Source organism: Salarias fasciatus, chromosome 5, assembly GCF_902148845.1.
Source record: "Salarias fasciatus chromosome 5, fSalaFa1.1, whole genome shotgun sequence".
NCBI lineage: Eukaryota > Metazoa > Chordata > Actinopteri > Blenniiformes > Blenniidae > Salarias > Salarias fasciatus.
In genome coordinates this window covers 32,436,761-32,451,319 of record NC_043749.1, presented here as the reverse complement: position 1 = coordinate 32,451,319, position 14,559 = coordinate 32,436,761, and the positions used below count along the sequence as shown (strand labels likewise).

At 51.4% G+C, this 14,559-nt stretch overlaps 1 protein-coding gene across 1 annotated transcript in view; it reads left to right on the top strand.

Annotated features, from left to right (window-relative positions):
* Positions 1–8,331: 8,331 nt before the first annotated feature.
* mmp24 (matrix metallopeptidase 24) overlaps positions 8,332–14,559 on the top strand; it is a 28,463-nt gene continuing 22,235 nt past the window's right edge. Inside the window, exon 1 of the mRNA XM_030092575.1 lies at positions 8,332–8,458. The gene's annotated coding sequence lies outside the window, so the exon portion shown is untranslated. The remainder of the gene's footprint in view (positions 8,459–14,559) is intronic.

Below are 14,559 nucleotides of genomic sequence, written 5' to 3'. Positions count from 1 at the left end.
TGCAGAGCCAGCCTGCAAACTGACCTCTTCCTGTCATTAAGGGGGGGGGTGGGGGGGGGGGTTTCAATCGATGTAAACTTTGTCGCTCTACGTGACAAAGACATTTAAAACCAGAAATAATTTGGTCCTAGAAACATTTGTCCTGTCTGCACAGTAAAGTGGTAACAGCCTGAGTGGACTGTGAACAGGAAGTGGCTCTCAGCCCTGCAGGGAGTCAGGGAGGAGGAGTCAGGGAGGAGGAGTCAGGGAGGAGGAGTCAGACGGCGTCCGGACAGCCGCCCGGTAACGAGGGTCAGGATCCAGCTGATCCAGCTGGACCTGGCTCTCCAGGCCGGCCCCTCATCCTCTCAGCTGTTTCTTTAGTAAAAAGTCTTTAAGTTTCGCCTGTTTCCACGCGTCTCCTGTGTTGCTGCTGCTTTGTCGGAGTAAAGAAACACTGCTCCAGCTTTAGTTCCGCCTGAAAAACTGTTTTTTCCACATAAACCAGGCTTATTCATAAAAGATAACGTTCGGGGTTTTATTGTTGTTGTTGTAATGAAATGAGGTGGAAACTGCCTTTCTGAATTCAAACTTTGCTTGGAGGGAAGATTTTTCACCGGACATTTTGACCGGTGGTGTTAAAATATGTCGGACTTCGGCAGATTTTACAAAGTCCGGTAACTACCGGATAACGGAAACCCAGTGTAGGCATAGCAAAGATAGGCAGGACTGCTGACTCATTCCGCACGGCCATCAGAAGAGTCCGGCTCCGCCACTGCTGCATCGAAACATACGGACCGAAACGGGGTTCATACACCTTTAACCAATTTTATATTTAAAAAAAAGAACATTTTACAACTTGTCATAAATTGTAGACATTTAACAACGGCACAATTAAAACTGCGCAGCATAATACGATCAGTTTAGTCATTTAGAGTAGTTAATTTAGTGATTCAATTCAACTATGACAGAAAAACAGACATCAGGGCCGGAGTGGCTCTCATTTTCAGCCCTGGAGCTTCAGACCTCAGACCGGCCCGCTTTACATCCCCGACTGAAATCATGTCATTATAATCTTACACATGAAATCTACAATATGTTCTGTAAAGCCTTTTCTAAAAAATGTCCAATTCATTGGCAGTAAGGTTTCTTTTATAGTGCAAATTTATTTCAACACAAGCGCATCAACATATTATAGTTCACATCTTTTATAATCATTTCAGAATCTATATTTCAAATATACGTTAACAGATGTCCAAACCTTCAAAATGAAATGAAAACAAAACACTGGATTTAGAAAATGAAATGAACACTCATCTGTTTTTCAAAGCAGCATGGCGACCCTTCCCCTGCTCTGGCCTCGGCCTCTTTCTTCATGAGAAGATCATCGTCCTCCTCCTCAGCGCTGATCGGCAGACGCCTGGCGCCGTCTCTGGTCAGGCGGCTGCTGGACTGGTCTCAGTGGTTTCTGCTGAAGTCCTGTCAGAGGAAGCTGGTGTGGCGGACAGCGTCAGGCAGCCTGTTCATCACAGGCTGGACGTCAGACAGCAGAGACAGACTGAGGAGAGCTCAGCGACCAGACGTTCATCCTACCTGCTGTCCAGCAAGTGGCTTTGTGTGTTTACTCTCTCACTCTTAATGATTAAAAAGTTGTCAGTCTCTCCTGCGGTTCAGGTGTAGAGCGGTGTTACTGCAGGTAATGCTGCTTGTCCACACGCTGCTCTCCGTCCTGACAGGATCAGGCCCTCCTCTCCGGGATACAGTCACACTTTAAACACCATCTAAACTCTCGGCTCAGATCCAGGTCCAGGTCCAGGTCCAGGTCCAGGTCCAGGTCCAGGTCATAAAGCCTTCTGATCTAACAAACGGGACTCGCCCTGAACTCATGAACACATGAAGCAGAGAGAGCCTGACTCTAACGGCCAACACACACTCACACTGTTAGCTTCAAGATGCTAACTCGCGATAATGCTCACGAGCAAAGACGGACATTTTAAGCAACATAAACACAGCCGGGAGATACACAACAATAACAGAAGATGCACATGACACACATTCATTTAACATCACTTGGAGCAGAACACACAGCGTCACTGACGCTCCTTCGCCATGAAGCCTCGGCGGCTGAACCAGAGCAGGAAGAGCGGACGTCTTCAACAGTGTCGCCGGGTGGGAAATGTAGGATTATATTACCAGAGACATAAAATGATCATATTCTGAGGAAAATTATCGTACACCCGTCATAATCAAACTAAAAGAGTCTACTGATGCGCTGTAGTCACTCCAGTGTTGAAAAGCGTCTAACAGGCGCTCACGGCTTTGCGCCAATACGGAATGGATCAAAGAATGTCTGAATGGATTCATCAACAGCCCCACAGTGGCGTCAGGCGAATGTGTCCCCCATAAACACTGACGGGTGGAACTAATGAGCCAAACCATGAGGCCTGGAGGCCACCCAATGTCAGGAAATAGACAGCACCAGGTTTAAAGGTAAATAGTTTTCATGATGAAAACAGTTCATAAAATAAACAAAAACTGCACTTATGCAAACTTAAAGGTGCCTGTGTCGTGCCAAAACTTGATTTCTGCCAGAAAGTGATTTCCGGTAGGCGGAATCAGTTTTTGTCAAGAAAAATAAGCTGATTTTGACATTGTAATGTCTTTACTCATTTTTCAAGTGGTATAAAGTATTGGTTGTGTTCAAATGTTGTAAATCTGACTCTGCTGAGTTATATTAAATAATTTTGGGGCAAAATATCCCTCTGTGTACAATACCAGAGGCATGAATCTGTTTTTGGAAAGCAAAATAAGCTGATTTTCACATAATGTCCCTTTACTCAATTTTCAAACCGTACAAAGCACTGCCTGGGATCAAATCACTCTGTTGAGCGATCTAGTAATTTTGGTGCAGAAAAAAAAGAACATATAGAACAAGGCATTGGCATGAACAGGCGTTCAGGAAGTAGAGATGCGCGGATTGCGGTTGCGCCCGCGGAGCCCGCGGATAACCGCGGATCGGGCGGAGGACGTGTCGAAACATTAAGATTTTAATGACATTCGGGCGGGTTTGCGGTTTGAAGCACTCAAATAAAAAACAAACATTTTAAATATTATTCCAAACGTAAAGACGATAAAACCCCTTTGAGATCAGGCAATAGCCTGTTGGCCTTCTGAGGGGATCAGCGTCCGGCTGCAGGCGGTGGATCTGCTGCTGGGTGGAGGTCTGAGGTGATGCTGGTCCCTCTCTGGCTGCTGGATGTTGGGGCGTCGCCGGACTCTCCCCGTTCCCAGGCGACTCCTCATCGCCTCGACCCCCCCTCCCCCGCGCGCCAGGCCGGTGCGCTGCGCCCTGCCCCCTTTCTGCCAGCGGCCAGAACAGCAGAGGAAACGGTTCTGCGGGCGGCGGCGGTTCGGTTTGTGCGGGCGGAGCGCGGGCGGATGGAGATTTTAAGAAGCGGTTGCGGGTAGAAAAAAAAAGCCATCCGCGCATCTCTAACAGGAGGCTGTCACTGCAAACACACAGAAACATCGTTCGATGTTCACAAACAAACTTGTTTGAGCCGGATGGAGACTGCAGCAGAGCCGTCCAGACCGGCTCCGTTTCTTCTTCTATTTCTTTTCCTTTCCTCACTCACGGGGCGCGCGGACTATTCAGCCAATCATTACCTCTGTTCTGAGGCCAGCTCACATTCAGAAAAGCACGACTGGCTTGAAACTTGTCACATGGAGAGAGATGCCTTCAGGGTTCACCAAAGAATCCGACAGACAGCTGCGACAGGCTGATTACAACCAATAGGGTGTTCCTAATAGACGTCACGGTCACGTGACCTTCCACAACAGTCGCCATGTTGGAGGACACACGCTGTGGTCACAGCGGTTTCAGACGGACTGAACGGTTTATCCGGTAAACATCAGCGACCCTGCACGACTAGAGTGGTCCAGACTGACAGTGGTGAACTTTGTGCTGTTGCGGGATGCGGGCAGACCGCGATGTGCCTCGTTTTTTTTGTTGTTGTTGTTTTTCCGGATACCAGCTGTTTTCACGCAGGAGGAGAGCAGACTCACACCTCTCTCTAAGAAGAGGCTGGCTGGCCAACGAGGATTTCAGGAGCTGATGTGCAGGAATCAAGCATCAAGAACACGAGAGTCTGATCTCCACTCTGTATCCGGTGAGATCAGCGTTACTACTTGATGATTTTAAGCAGCATTTGGTCAGATTGACTTTAGTGTGAACCCTGAGCTCTGCACTGTGGCGCAACCCAACTTATATTAGACTGCTGTCTAAAATTATAGCATGTTTTTGGTGCTGGAGTTAGGATTGACTTTACTGAGGGTTACTGCTGCTTTAGAAACAATTTCTAATCAGAGCAACTGATGCCTGAGAGCAGCCACTCCAGTAAATGTGCCCCAAAATAACAAATCAGCTGCCAGTGTATCATATACGTTGTTTGGTGTTGTAAGGATGGAGTTCAGCATTTCTTAATCTTCAAGGTTCAGAGTAATTCTGTGAGTGTGTGTGGACGTGTATAGAATACTGGAGCCTTGATTTATCTCACCATGGAGAAATTTACCATTACAGAGGCTCAAAGAACACACAGGGGCAGAACAGCCAGGGAGTGTGTCAATAAGGAATGAGAATAAATAATGGTCCAAATCTTAATAAGAATATTAATAGGATAATATAATAATAATATAGATCTAAAAGGAGGAAAGACCTAACTTTAAATAGAACATGAATGTAAAATATAACAGGAGCTATAATATATATACTAATATGTACAGGATGCTTTAGTGCAACAGAATGTGTGTGTGATGAAGTGACTGATTTATTATGGGAGTTAAAAAGTGACCATGACTGCAGGACGGTTTGTCCAGGGTTGTTGCTCATATCCTATACGATAGAGTCTATATGTAAATTGTAGTTACTGTAACGATCTGTTTGTGACACAGATTTTTTTTTAAATGTCTTTTTTTTTTCTTTTTTTATCTTTCCACTCCAGGACATCCATCAGACCTGTTTCCTCCAGACACAACTGACTGGTTGCCGTTAGTGAATCTGGGCCTCAACCAGGTCCAGCACCCCCCCTGGAGCGCAGACCCGTGATGAACCTGCTGGAAGCCGCAACAAGAGGAGGGAAGACTTACAGCTGCTGAGAGTCTGGTGGCTTTACAGAACATGTCATGAAGTGACTGTGACCAGTGGTTGAGAACCGATGGAGGAGCAGACCGACATGCTGCAGCCAGAAGAGGACGAAGACTAAACTGTGCAACTGTGCTGCACTGACAAACATCGTGACACCGTTGTGCCTTTTGACTGAACTGTAAATGTTTCTGTGCCGTATTAAAGAACAGCTGGATTCTTTTTTCATGAAAACTTAGGACTTCATTAGGACTTGGCTTTTTACGTTTTGTCATAACATGTTTCACATGACTTGTATTTGAACTGCCAGATAAATATATGCCCTTCCGTTTAGTCGGTTACTAATTGAATGATAAACAAAGAAACAATTCTGCTCGAAAACAGCTTTATTTGGTGTCAGCCTGCCTGCAGATCCACGGACAAGAATCTGAGAATGGTAAGAACCAGTTACATTACACACACATGTTGTAGGTTCCTGAATAATGAAGCCCAAGCTTGACGCTCCGATCTCCTCCTGAAATCCACACGTGAAATACAAAAACCTCCACAGAACCCCTCCATTCACTCAAACTGTTCAACTTCAAAGTCATGTGACAAAAACATAACGTCTAGAGAAATAAATAAAATAGCAAAGATAATATCCAGAGATATAAAGAAAGAGAAATAGAGGCAAAAAAAAAAAAAAACCTGGCTCCACTCCACTTACCCAACTGTCTGATGCAGGACAGCCACACTCACAACTAACCTGTTTTTTAACAGACAAATATGCAAACGTCCAGAAAACCTGTTTACTCCATAACATCCAACAACCTCATCCATATGGATTTTTAACCTTCACGTATTTATACACATATTTTCAAAAGTAATTAACCACAACATGAACTGTACCTAATCACCTGTGAATGTTTTAACCTGTAATTACAGGTTAAATGCTTATTTATGTTTGAGATGTGAAGTGATTATTTAAATAATCACTTCACCACACTTTCACGGAATGGTCAGATTATCGTATATTTGGCCTTTTTTGGGATTATTGATCGTACATCGTACAGAGGGCAAAATTATTGTACAAATACGATAATTATCGTACACCTGGCAACACTGGTCTTCAACAATAAGAGCGCCACTTCAACATAAAAGCACACACACACACTCATTCACAACCTGAAGAATTCTCCATAGTCTTCTGACCGCAAAGGTGCCAGGCTGCGCTTCCCCTCAGCCAAATGCAGGTACCAATAGGAAACCAACTTCTTTGGTGCATTCAGTTGCAGTCAGACAACGAAGTTGCGTTCATGAGCGTCGGAAATCGGCATTTCAGTAATGTCAATTCTCAACGAAAATTTGTGCGGGGGTGGGCGGGTTGGGGGGGCACACAGGGTGGCCAATCAGTTCACGCCCCCGTGCCCCCACGGAAGATACGCCACCGTGTGCTGGGGGGCGTGGCCAAGACGCAGCGGCAGAGGGGAGGAGCTACAGCAGCTAGGGGCGGGGCCAAGAGGGAGAGGCTAGGAGCTGGAGCCGTTGGGGGGGGGGGGGGGGGGGGGGTCGCTCTCAGGTGTGAGTCGTTAGTCGTCTCCCCCTTCTCCCTCTCCAGGGCTCCTACAGGAGGAGGACCCAGCAGAACCCAGCAGAACCCCCAGGAGGAGGACCCAGCAGAACCCTCAGGAGGAGGACTCAGCAGAACCCGGCAGAACCCCCAGGAGGAGGACCCAGCAGAACCCGGCAGAACCCACAGAAGACCCATGAGTTTCTGAGTGGACGGAGGCCGACGGTCTGCTGGGCTTCTGAACTGTGGGGAGGACAGGGTTTTTGGGGTCTGCCTGGAGGGGGGCCAGGGGAGGCCAGCGGGTGCTGGAGGGGCCCAGAAGGGGTCCAAGGAGGCCTGGAGGGGGGCGGAGGGGGGCGGAGGGGGGGCGGAGGGGGGCGGGGGGGGGGGGGCGGAGGGGGGCGGAGGAGGCTCCAGGCAGAGGGTTTCTTGAAATTAAGCGATGGAAAAATGAACCAGGCTGGAGTCAAACCTGCAGCCGAACCGGACAGTCTGCTCCTCTGGGTCTACAGGAAGTGGTCTGGTTCTACAGGAAGTGGTCTGGTTCTGCAGGAAGTGGTCTGGTTCTACAGGAAGTGGTCTGGTTCTGCAGGAAGTGGTCTGGTTCTACAGGAAGTGGTCTGGTTCTACAGGAAGTGGTCTGGTTCTCAGTCCTTGTTCTTGTCGGTTCTCTGTTTCATGATTCTTCCATCCCTGACTGGCTCTGCTTACCCACAATGCTTTGCACTGGCTGGCAGACAGTAGTGTGTGAATAAACACCATCAGCTCTGAAACACACCTCTTCCTCCTCCTCCCTCTCTTCCTCCTCCTCCTCCTCCTCCTCCTCTTTCTGGGTTTGACCTGCTTTTCTTTCTGCTCCTCCAGCAACAGGCTGACGGTCAAACCACTGCTGCTGAGGACAGTCTGTCCAGGTGAGTCTGTCCAGGTGAGTCTGTCCAGGTGAGTCTGTCCAGGTGAGTCTCTGTCCAGGTGAGTCTGTCCAGGTGAGTCTGTCCAGGTGAGTCTCTGTCCAGGTGAGTCTGTCCAGGTGAGTGTGTCCAGGTTGTGTGTAAATGCAACTAAATACAGCATCAATAAACCATAAAGGCCCCAAACCAGTAAGACACACAAAGACAAACAGAGACTCAAAACAACAACAACAACAACAACAACACACTGAGGGGAAACACACAACACAGAGCAGCCGCTGGTGGAAACACTGCAGACAGCGAAGAGCGACAAAGACACACAACCACTGTGTGGCGTTTTGTACGTTTATTGTGTATTTCTTATGGATGTGGATCACTGATCTGTGGATTCATCCAGATGATGTGTAGATCTGCGCTCTGCAGCTCAGCCTGGTTTTACCTGGACAGGGTCACAGACACCGAACCGAACCGAGCCGAACCGAGCCTGACAAAGAGACAGAGCAGTTTGGCTCTGCTGCCCCTGGTGGTGACTTATGGCACTGCAACAACATCTCTCTCTCTCTCCCTCTCTCTCTCCCTCTCTCTCTCGCTCCCTCCCTCCCTCGCTCTCTCCCTCTCTCGCGCGCGCAGCCGGGATGAAGCAGAACACGGAGCGTCTCCTCCGGTGAACGGGAGGAGCAGGACTGTGGAAACAGCGGAGGAGGAGGAGGAGGAGGAGGTGTGGAGGGGGGGTTCGGGGACTCGGCCATGGCGACAGGAGGAGGTGGAGGACCGAGGCGGAGGAGAGCGGGGCTCCCGGGGTGGCGCTGGAAGACCTGCTACGTCCCCCTTTTGTTCTGGGTCGTGTCGGTGTGCGGGGAGGAGAAGACCTTCATCGTGGAGGTGAGTGAGGAGGTGCGGGGGGAGGGGGAGGAGGTGCGGGGGGGGGGAGGTTTCTCAGCATCCCTCCTTTATCTCCTCGCGTCCTGACGCGCGCTCCGCTCCATCCATAATTCATCCATCTCTCTTCCCTCATCCATCCATTCCTCCATCCATCCATCCACTCATCATCCCTCCCTCCATCCATCCCTCCCTCCATCCATCCCTCCATCCCTCCTGCAGCTGCGTCCTGCGTGTTTTTCTGTCATAAACAAAACGTCTTAATTGCTCATCAGGGTGATTATTCCTGATTGTCTGAGAGCGCGTGAATCTGCTGCTGTGAGGAAGAGGAGGAGGAGGAGGAGGAAGAGGTGGAGGAGGAGGAGGTGGTGGAAAAGGTGGAGGAGGTGGAGGAGGAGGAAGTCATCACTGCGCGCCTTTTCTTTCACATGAATCCCATCACCACCTTCCTCCTCCTCCTCTTCCTCATGTCAATAATCAGCCATCAGCTCGGTGCTGAACAAAGCCCCTCCAGACGCCCCCCCCCCCCCCCCCCCCCCCCCCCCCGCAGTCCAAATATAGACGCTCCGTCCATAATTCATGGAGGTGGAGGAGAGAGGAGGGCAGGAGGAGAGCATGCTGGGAAACGGGAGGCTCATGAATCCAGTCTGAAGGAAGAGGGGGTGGGGGTGGGGGTGGGGGGTAATTTCAAGAGGTTCAGGTACCTCGGTGTGTTCAGAGACCTCGGTGTGTTCAGAGACCTCGGTGTGTTCAGAGACCTCGGTGCGTTCAGGAACCTCGGTGCGTTCAGGAACCTCGGTGCGTTCAGGGACCTCGGTGCATTCAGGGACCTCGGTGCGTTCAGGGACCTCATTCAGAGACCTCGGTGCATTCAGGGACCTCGGTGCATTCAGGGACCTCGGTGCGTTCAGGGACCTCATTCAGAGACCTCGGTGCATTCAGGGACCTCGGTGCGTTCAGGGACCTCGGTGTGTTCAGAGACCTCCTTGCATTCAGGGACCTCATTTAGAGACCTCGGTGCGTTCAGAGACCTCGGTGCGTTCAGGGACCTCGGTGCATTCAGGGACCTCGGTGCGGTCAGGGACCTCCTTGCATTCAGGGACCTCGGTGCGTTCAGGAACCTCGGTGCGTTCAGGGACCTCGGTGCGTTCAGAGACCTCCTTGCATTCAGGGACCTCGGTGCGTTCAGGGACCTCCTTGCATTCAGGGACCTCGGTGCGTTCAGGGACCTCATTCAGAGACCTCGGTGCGTTCAGGGACCTCGATGCGTTCAGGGACCTCGTTCAGAGACCTCGGTGCATTCAGGGACCTCGGTGCGTTCAGGGGCCTCGGTGCGTTCAGGGGCCTCGGTGCGTTCAGGGACCTCGGTGCGTTCAGAGACCTCCTTGCATTCAGGGACCTCGGTGCATTCAGGGACCTCGGTGCGTTCAGGGACCTCCTTGCATTCAGAGACCTCGGTGCGTTCAGGAACCTCGGTGCGTTCAGGGACCTCGGTGCGTTCAGAGACCTCCTTGCATTCAGGGACCTCGGTGCGTTCAGGGACCTCATTCAGAGACCTCGGTGCGTTCAGGGACCTCGATGCGTTCAGGGACCTCGTTCAGAGACCTCGGTGCGTTCAGGGAGCTCGGTGCGTTCAGGGACCTCGGTGCGTTCAGGGGCCTCGGTGCGTTCGGGGGCCTCGGTGCGTTCGGGGACCTCGGTGCGTTCGGGGACCTGGGTGCGTTCGGGGACCTCGGTACGTTCGGGGGCCTCGGTGCGTTCAGGGACCTCGGTGCATTCAGGGACCTCGTTCAGAGACCTCGGTGCGTTCAGGGACCTCGGTGCATTCAGGGACCTCGGTGCGTTCAGGGAACTCGTTCAGAGACCTCGGTGCGTTCAGGTACCTCGGTGCGTTCAGAGACCTCGGTGCGTTCAGGGACCTCGGTGCGTTCAGGGACCTCGGTGCGTTCAGAGACCTCCTTGCATTCAGGGACCTCGGTGCGTTCAGGGACCTCGGTGCATTCAGGAACCTCGGTGCGTTCGGGGACCTCGGTACGTTCGGGGGCCTCGGTGCGTTCAGGGACCTCGGTGCATTCAGGGACCTCGGTGCGTTCAGGGACCTCGATGCATTCAGGGACCTCGGTGCGTTCAGGGGCCTCGGTGCGTTCAGGGACCTCGTGCTGGAGAGACTCTGAGTCGGTGTTGGGTGTCGGGAGCCGTTTGAGACGTGAGGCTGAGGGAGCTGTGCTCCACGTCTGGATCTGGACCAAGACAGCTAGTCCTCCAGGGGACGCTCAGGCCTCTCGGCCCCAGTGTCCCAATCCTGGTCCTCATCCCCCCTGTCCTGGTCCTCATCCCCCTGTCCTGGTCCTCATCCCTCATCCCCCCTGTCCTGGTCCTGGTCCTCAGGCTCCTCTGTCCAGCATGTTTTCAGGACAGGGGGCCTCAGGACTGGACTGCTCTCGTTGGTCCTCTTGTTGGGGGACAGTCAGTTCTCCGGGTGATGTTCCGTCCTGACGTTGGTGATCTTCTGAGTGTCGATTGGTCCTGCAATCAGACAGCTGGTCTTCCAGAGGGACAGTCTGTCCTCCAGGGGACGGTTGGTCCTCCAGGGGGACGTCTGTCCTCCAGGGGTCGGTTGGTCCTCCAGGGGGGACGTCTGTCCTCCAGGGGTCGGTTGGTCCTCCAGGGGGACGTCTGTCCTTCAGGGGGGTGTCTGTCCTTCAGGGGGATGTCTGTCCTCCAGGGGGCCGTCTGTCCTCCAGGGGGCCGTCTGTCCTCCAGGGGGGTGTCTGTCCTCCAGGGGGATGTCTGTCCTCCAGGGGGGTGTCTGTCCTCCAGGGGGGTGTCTGTCCTCCAGGGGGCCGTCTGTCCTCCAGGGGGGTGTCTGTCCTCCAGAGGGACGTCTGTCCTCCAGGGGGGTGTCTGTCATCCAGGGGGGTGTCTGTCCTCCAGGGGGACGTCTGTCCTCCAGGGGTCGGTTGGTCCTCCAGGGGGACGTCTGTCCTCCAGGGGTCGGTTGGTCCTCCAGGGGGACGTCTGTCCTTCAGGGGGGTGTCTGTCCTTCAGGGGGATGTCTGTCCTCCAGAGGGACGTCTGTCCTCCAGGGGCACGTCTGTCCTCCAGGGGGGTGTCTGTCCTCCAGGGGCACGTCTGTCCTCCAGGGGGACGTCTGTCCTCCAGCTGCAGTGAACTCCACATTCCCTCTCAGACATGAGCTCGGTGAGCTCTGCTCGTCCCGAGTCGCTGGACGGATGGTAGCCTCGGTGATGGACGTCCTCTTCGTCTCCATGTCTGTCTCATCATGTCCCTCCTGCCTGACACTGCCCGATGAGCGTCCTGCTGTGTGGACACGTCTCCGCTCAGCTGGATTCAGCCTTCAATCATTTACAGCTTTTTCTCCAGAGAGGAGCGTATAGAGCATCTTCCTCCTCCAGATCAGATTACAGCGCACGCCACTGAAACGTTCGCGCAGGGGGCTGGTAGAACGGCGAAGGGATTTGATTGGTTTCTTAAGAGCGGCCCGCACCTTACGATTGGTCGGAGTTTTTACTGTCCTCCGCTACAGTGGTCAGATTTTTTCCGCACCTTCTCCCAGGGGGCGAGGAGCATTTCACTCAGTGTGACAAGAAGTGCTTTGGACAACATCGCCGACCCGAGCTTTAAGAGCGTCCTTCGATTTTTTTTGCTCCTCTTCACGTCATTAAAGCTCCGCCCCTTCAGTTCCGTGTTCATTCTTGGGAAGAGACAGAAGTCTGACGGGGCTGAATGGAGGGGACACGGCGGATGGAGCAGCAGGGCCATGCTGTTTCTCACCAGGAGCTGTTTTACCGCAGAGCCCTGTGGGTAAAACCGTCCCCCCCCTCCCACAGCGCCGCCGCTTCAGCCGGACCGCCTCCCGGAGCGCCGCAGCAGGGAGGATCTTCCAAACAGCCTCCATCGTCCTCCAGCTGCCGTTCAGCTCCGGGACATGTCCACCCAGCCTGGTTCTGCTCCTGGTTCAGAGGCGCCGGAGCATTCTGGGATTTTTCAAAGAAGGGGGGGGACTGTAGTAACAAACACTGTGTGTGAGCTGCCTGTGTGTGTTTGGGAGGTGACATTTTTCAGTGATGCTTGAGGCTTTGATCTCGCGACATAACGGCCACAAGTCTGGAATCACTCTTGGTTTTTTTCTATAACCACAGTCCGGTTTCTTTTGGGCCCCCCCTCGTACAACGGCATCTGATGAATTATTGAATTTGAACAGTTTCCTCTGAGCAGGCAGGAGCAGCTGGTCCACACACACACACACACACACACACACACACACACACTCACACACACTCACACACTCACACACACTCACACACACGCTCAGTCTCGTATTTCTATCCTTGTGGGGACCTTCCATTGACTCCCATTCATGTCTAGCCCCTAACCCTGACCCTTACCCTAACCCTAACCCACACCACAACAAAGCCTAACCCTAAAGAAATGTTTTTGCACTTTTACTTTTTTCAGTAACAACAACATGGTCAAGAAAACACTGTTTCTCCTACTTAGGACCAGAAAAAGGTCCCCACAATGCACGTCGTTCCACGTTTTGCTATCCTTGTGGGGACATTTGGCCCCAACAAGGATAGAAATACGAGAACACACACACACACACACACACACACACACACACACACACACACACACACACACACACACACACACACACACGCTCAGTCTTGTATTTCTATCCTTGTGGGGACCGTCCATTGACTCCCATTCATGTCTAGCCCCTAACCCTGACCCTTACCCTAACCCTAACCCACACCACAACAAAGCCTAACCCTAAAGAAATGTTTTTGCACTTTTACTTTTTTCAGTAACAACAACATGGTCAAGAAAACACTGTTTCTCCTACTTAGGACCGGAAAAAGGTCCCCACAAGGCACGTCGTTCCACGTTTTGCTATCCTTGTGGGGACATTTGGCCCCGACAAGGATAGAAATACAAGAACACACACACACACACACACACACACACACACACACACACACACAGAAACATACTGACTGATGCAGCACGGAATTCCTGAGACTCTTTCCTCTGTTTTTTAGCAGTAGCAGGTTCAGCATTAGCAGGTTTAGCAGTAGAAGGTTCAGAATAAGCAGGTTTAGCATTAGCAGTGACATTTTTAGCATTAGCAGAACATGTTCAGAATTAGCAGGTTTAGCATTAGCAGTAACATTTTTAGCATTAGCAGGTTTAGCATTAGCAGGTTTAGCAGTAGAAGGTTCAGAATAAGCAGGTTTAGCATTAGCAGTAACATTTTTAGCATTAGCAGGTTTAGCATTAGCAGAACATGTTCAGAATAAGCAGGTTTAGCATTAGCAGTGACATTTTTAGCGTTAGCAGGTTTAGCATTGGCAGGCTCAGCATGAACAGGTTTAGCATTAGCAGGTTCAGCATTAGCATTAGCAGGATTAGCATTAGCAGTAACATTTTTAGCATTAGCAGAACATGTTCAGAATTAGCAGGTTTAGCATTAGCAGTAACATTTTTAGCATTAGCAGGTTTAGCATTAGCAGAACATGTTCAGAATAAGCAGGTTTAGCATTAGCAGTGACATTTTCAGCGTTAGCAGATTTAGCATTGGCAGGCTCAGCATGAACAGGTTTAGCATTAGCAGGTTCAGCATTAGCATTAGCAGGATTAGCATTAGCATTAGCGTTAGCAGTCGGTGTGGAGGAATGTCTGGACTCTTCCGGATTTCGCTCTCGACCTCCTCCTGTCGAGGCTCAGAGCTCAGAGCTTCTCTCTGGCCGACCGACCGGCTGCCGCCTCAATGGGGTATTTTCACAGCTTCACTACTTCCTGAAAATAGCTGTGCACATTCATTTCCTGTCTTGCATTATTGGCCAAACTGATTAATCCAGGTGTGTCTTGTTTAGACTGCTGCAACAAGACACACCTGGATTAATCATTTTGGCCAATAATGCAAGACAGGAAATGAATGTGCACAGCTATTTTCAGGAAGTGGTGGAGCTGTGAAAATGGCCCATTATTTAAGACTCGGTGTGGATGGACCGTGCCTTCCCCTCCTCCGCCCCCCCCCCCCCATCTCTCTCTCTCTCTCTCTCTCTGGATTCTTGTCA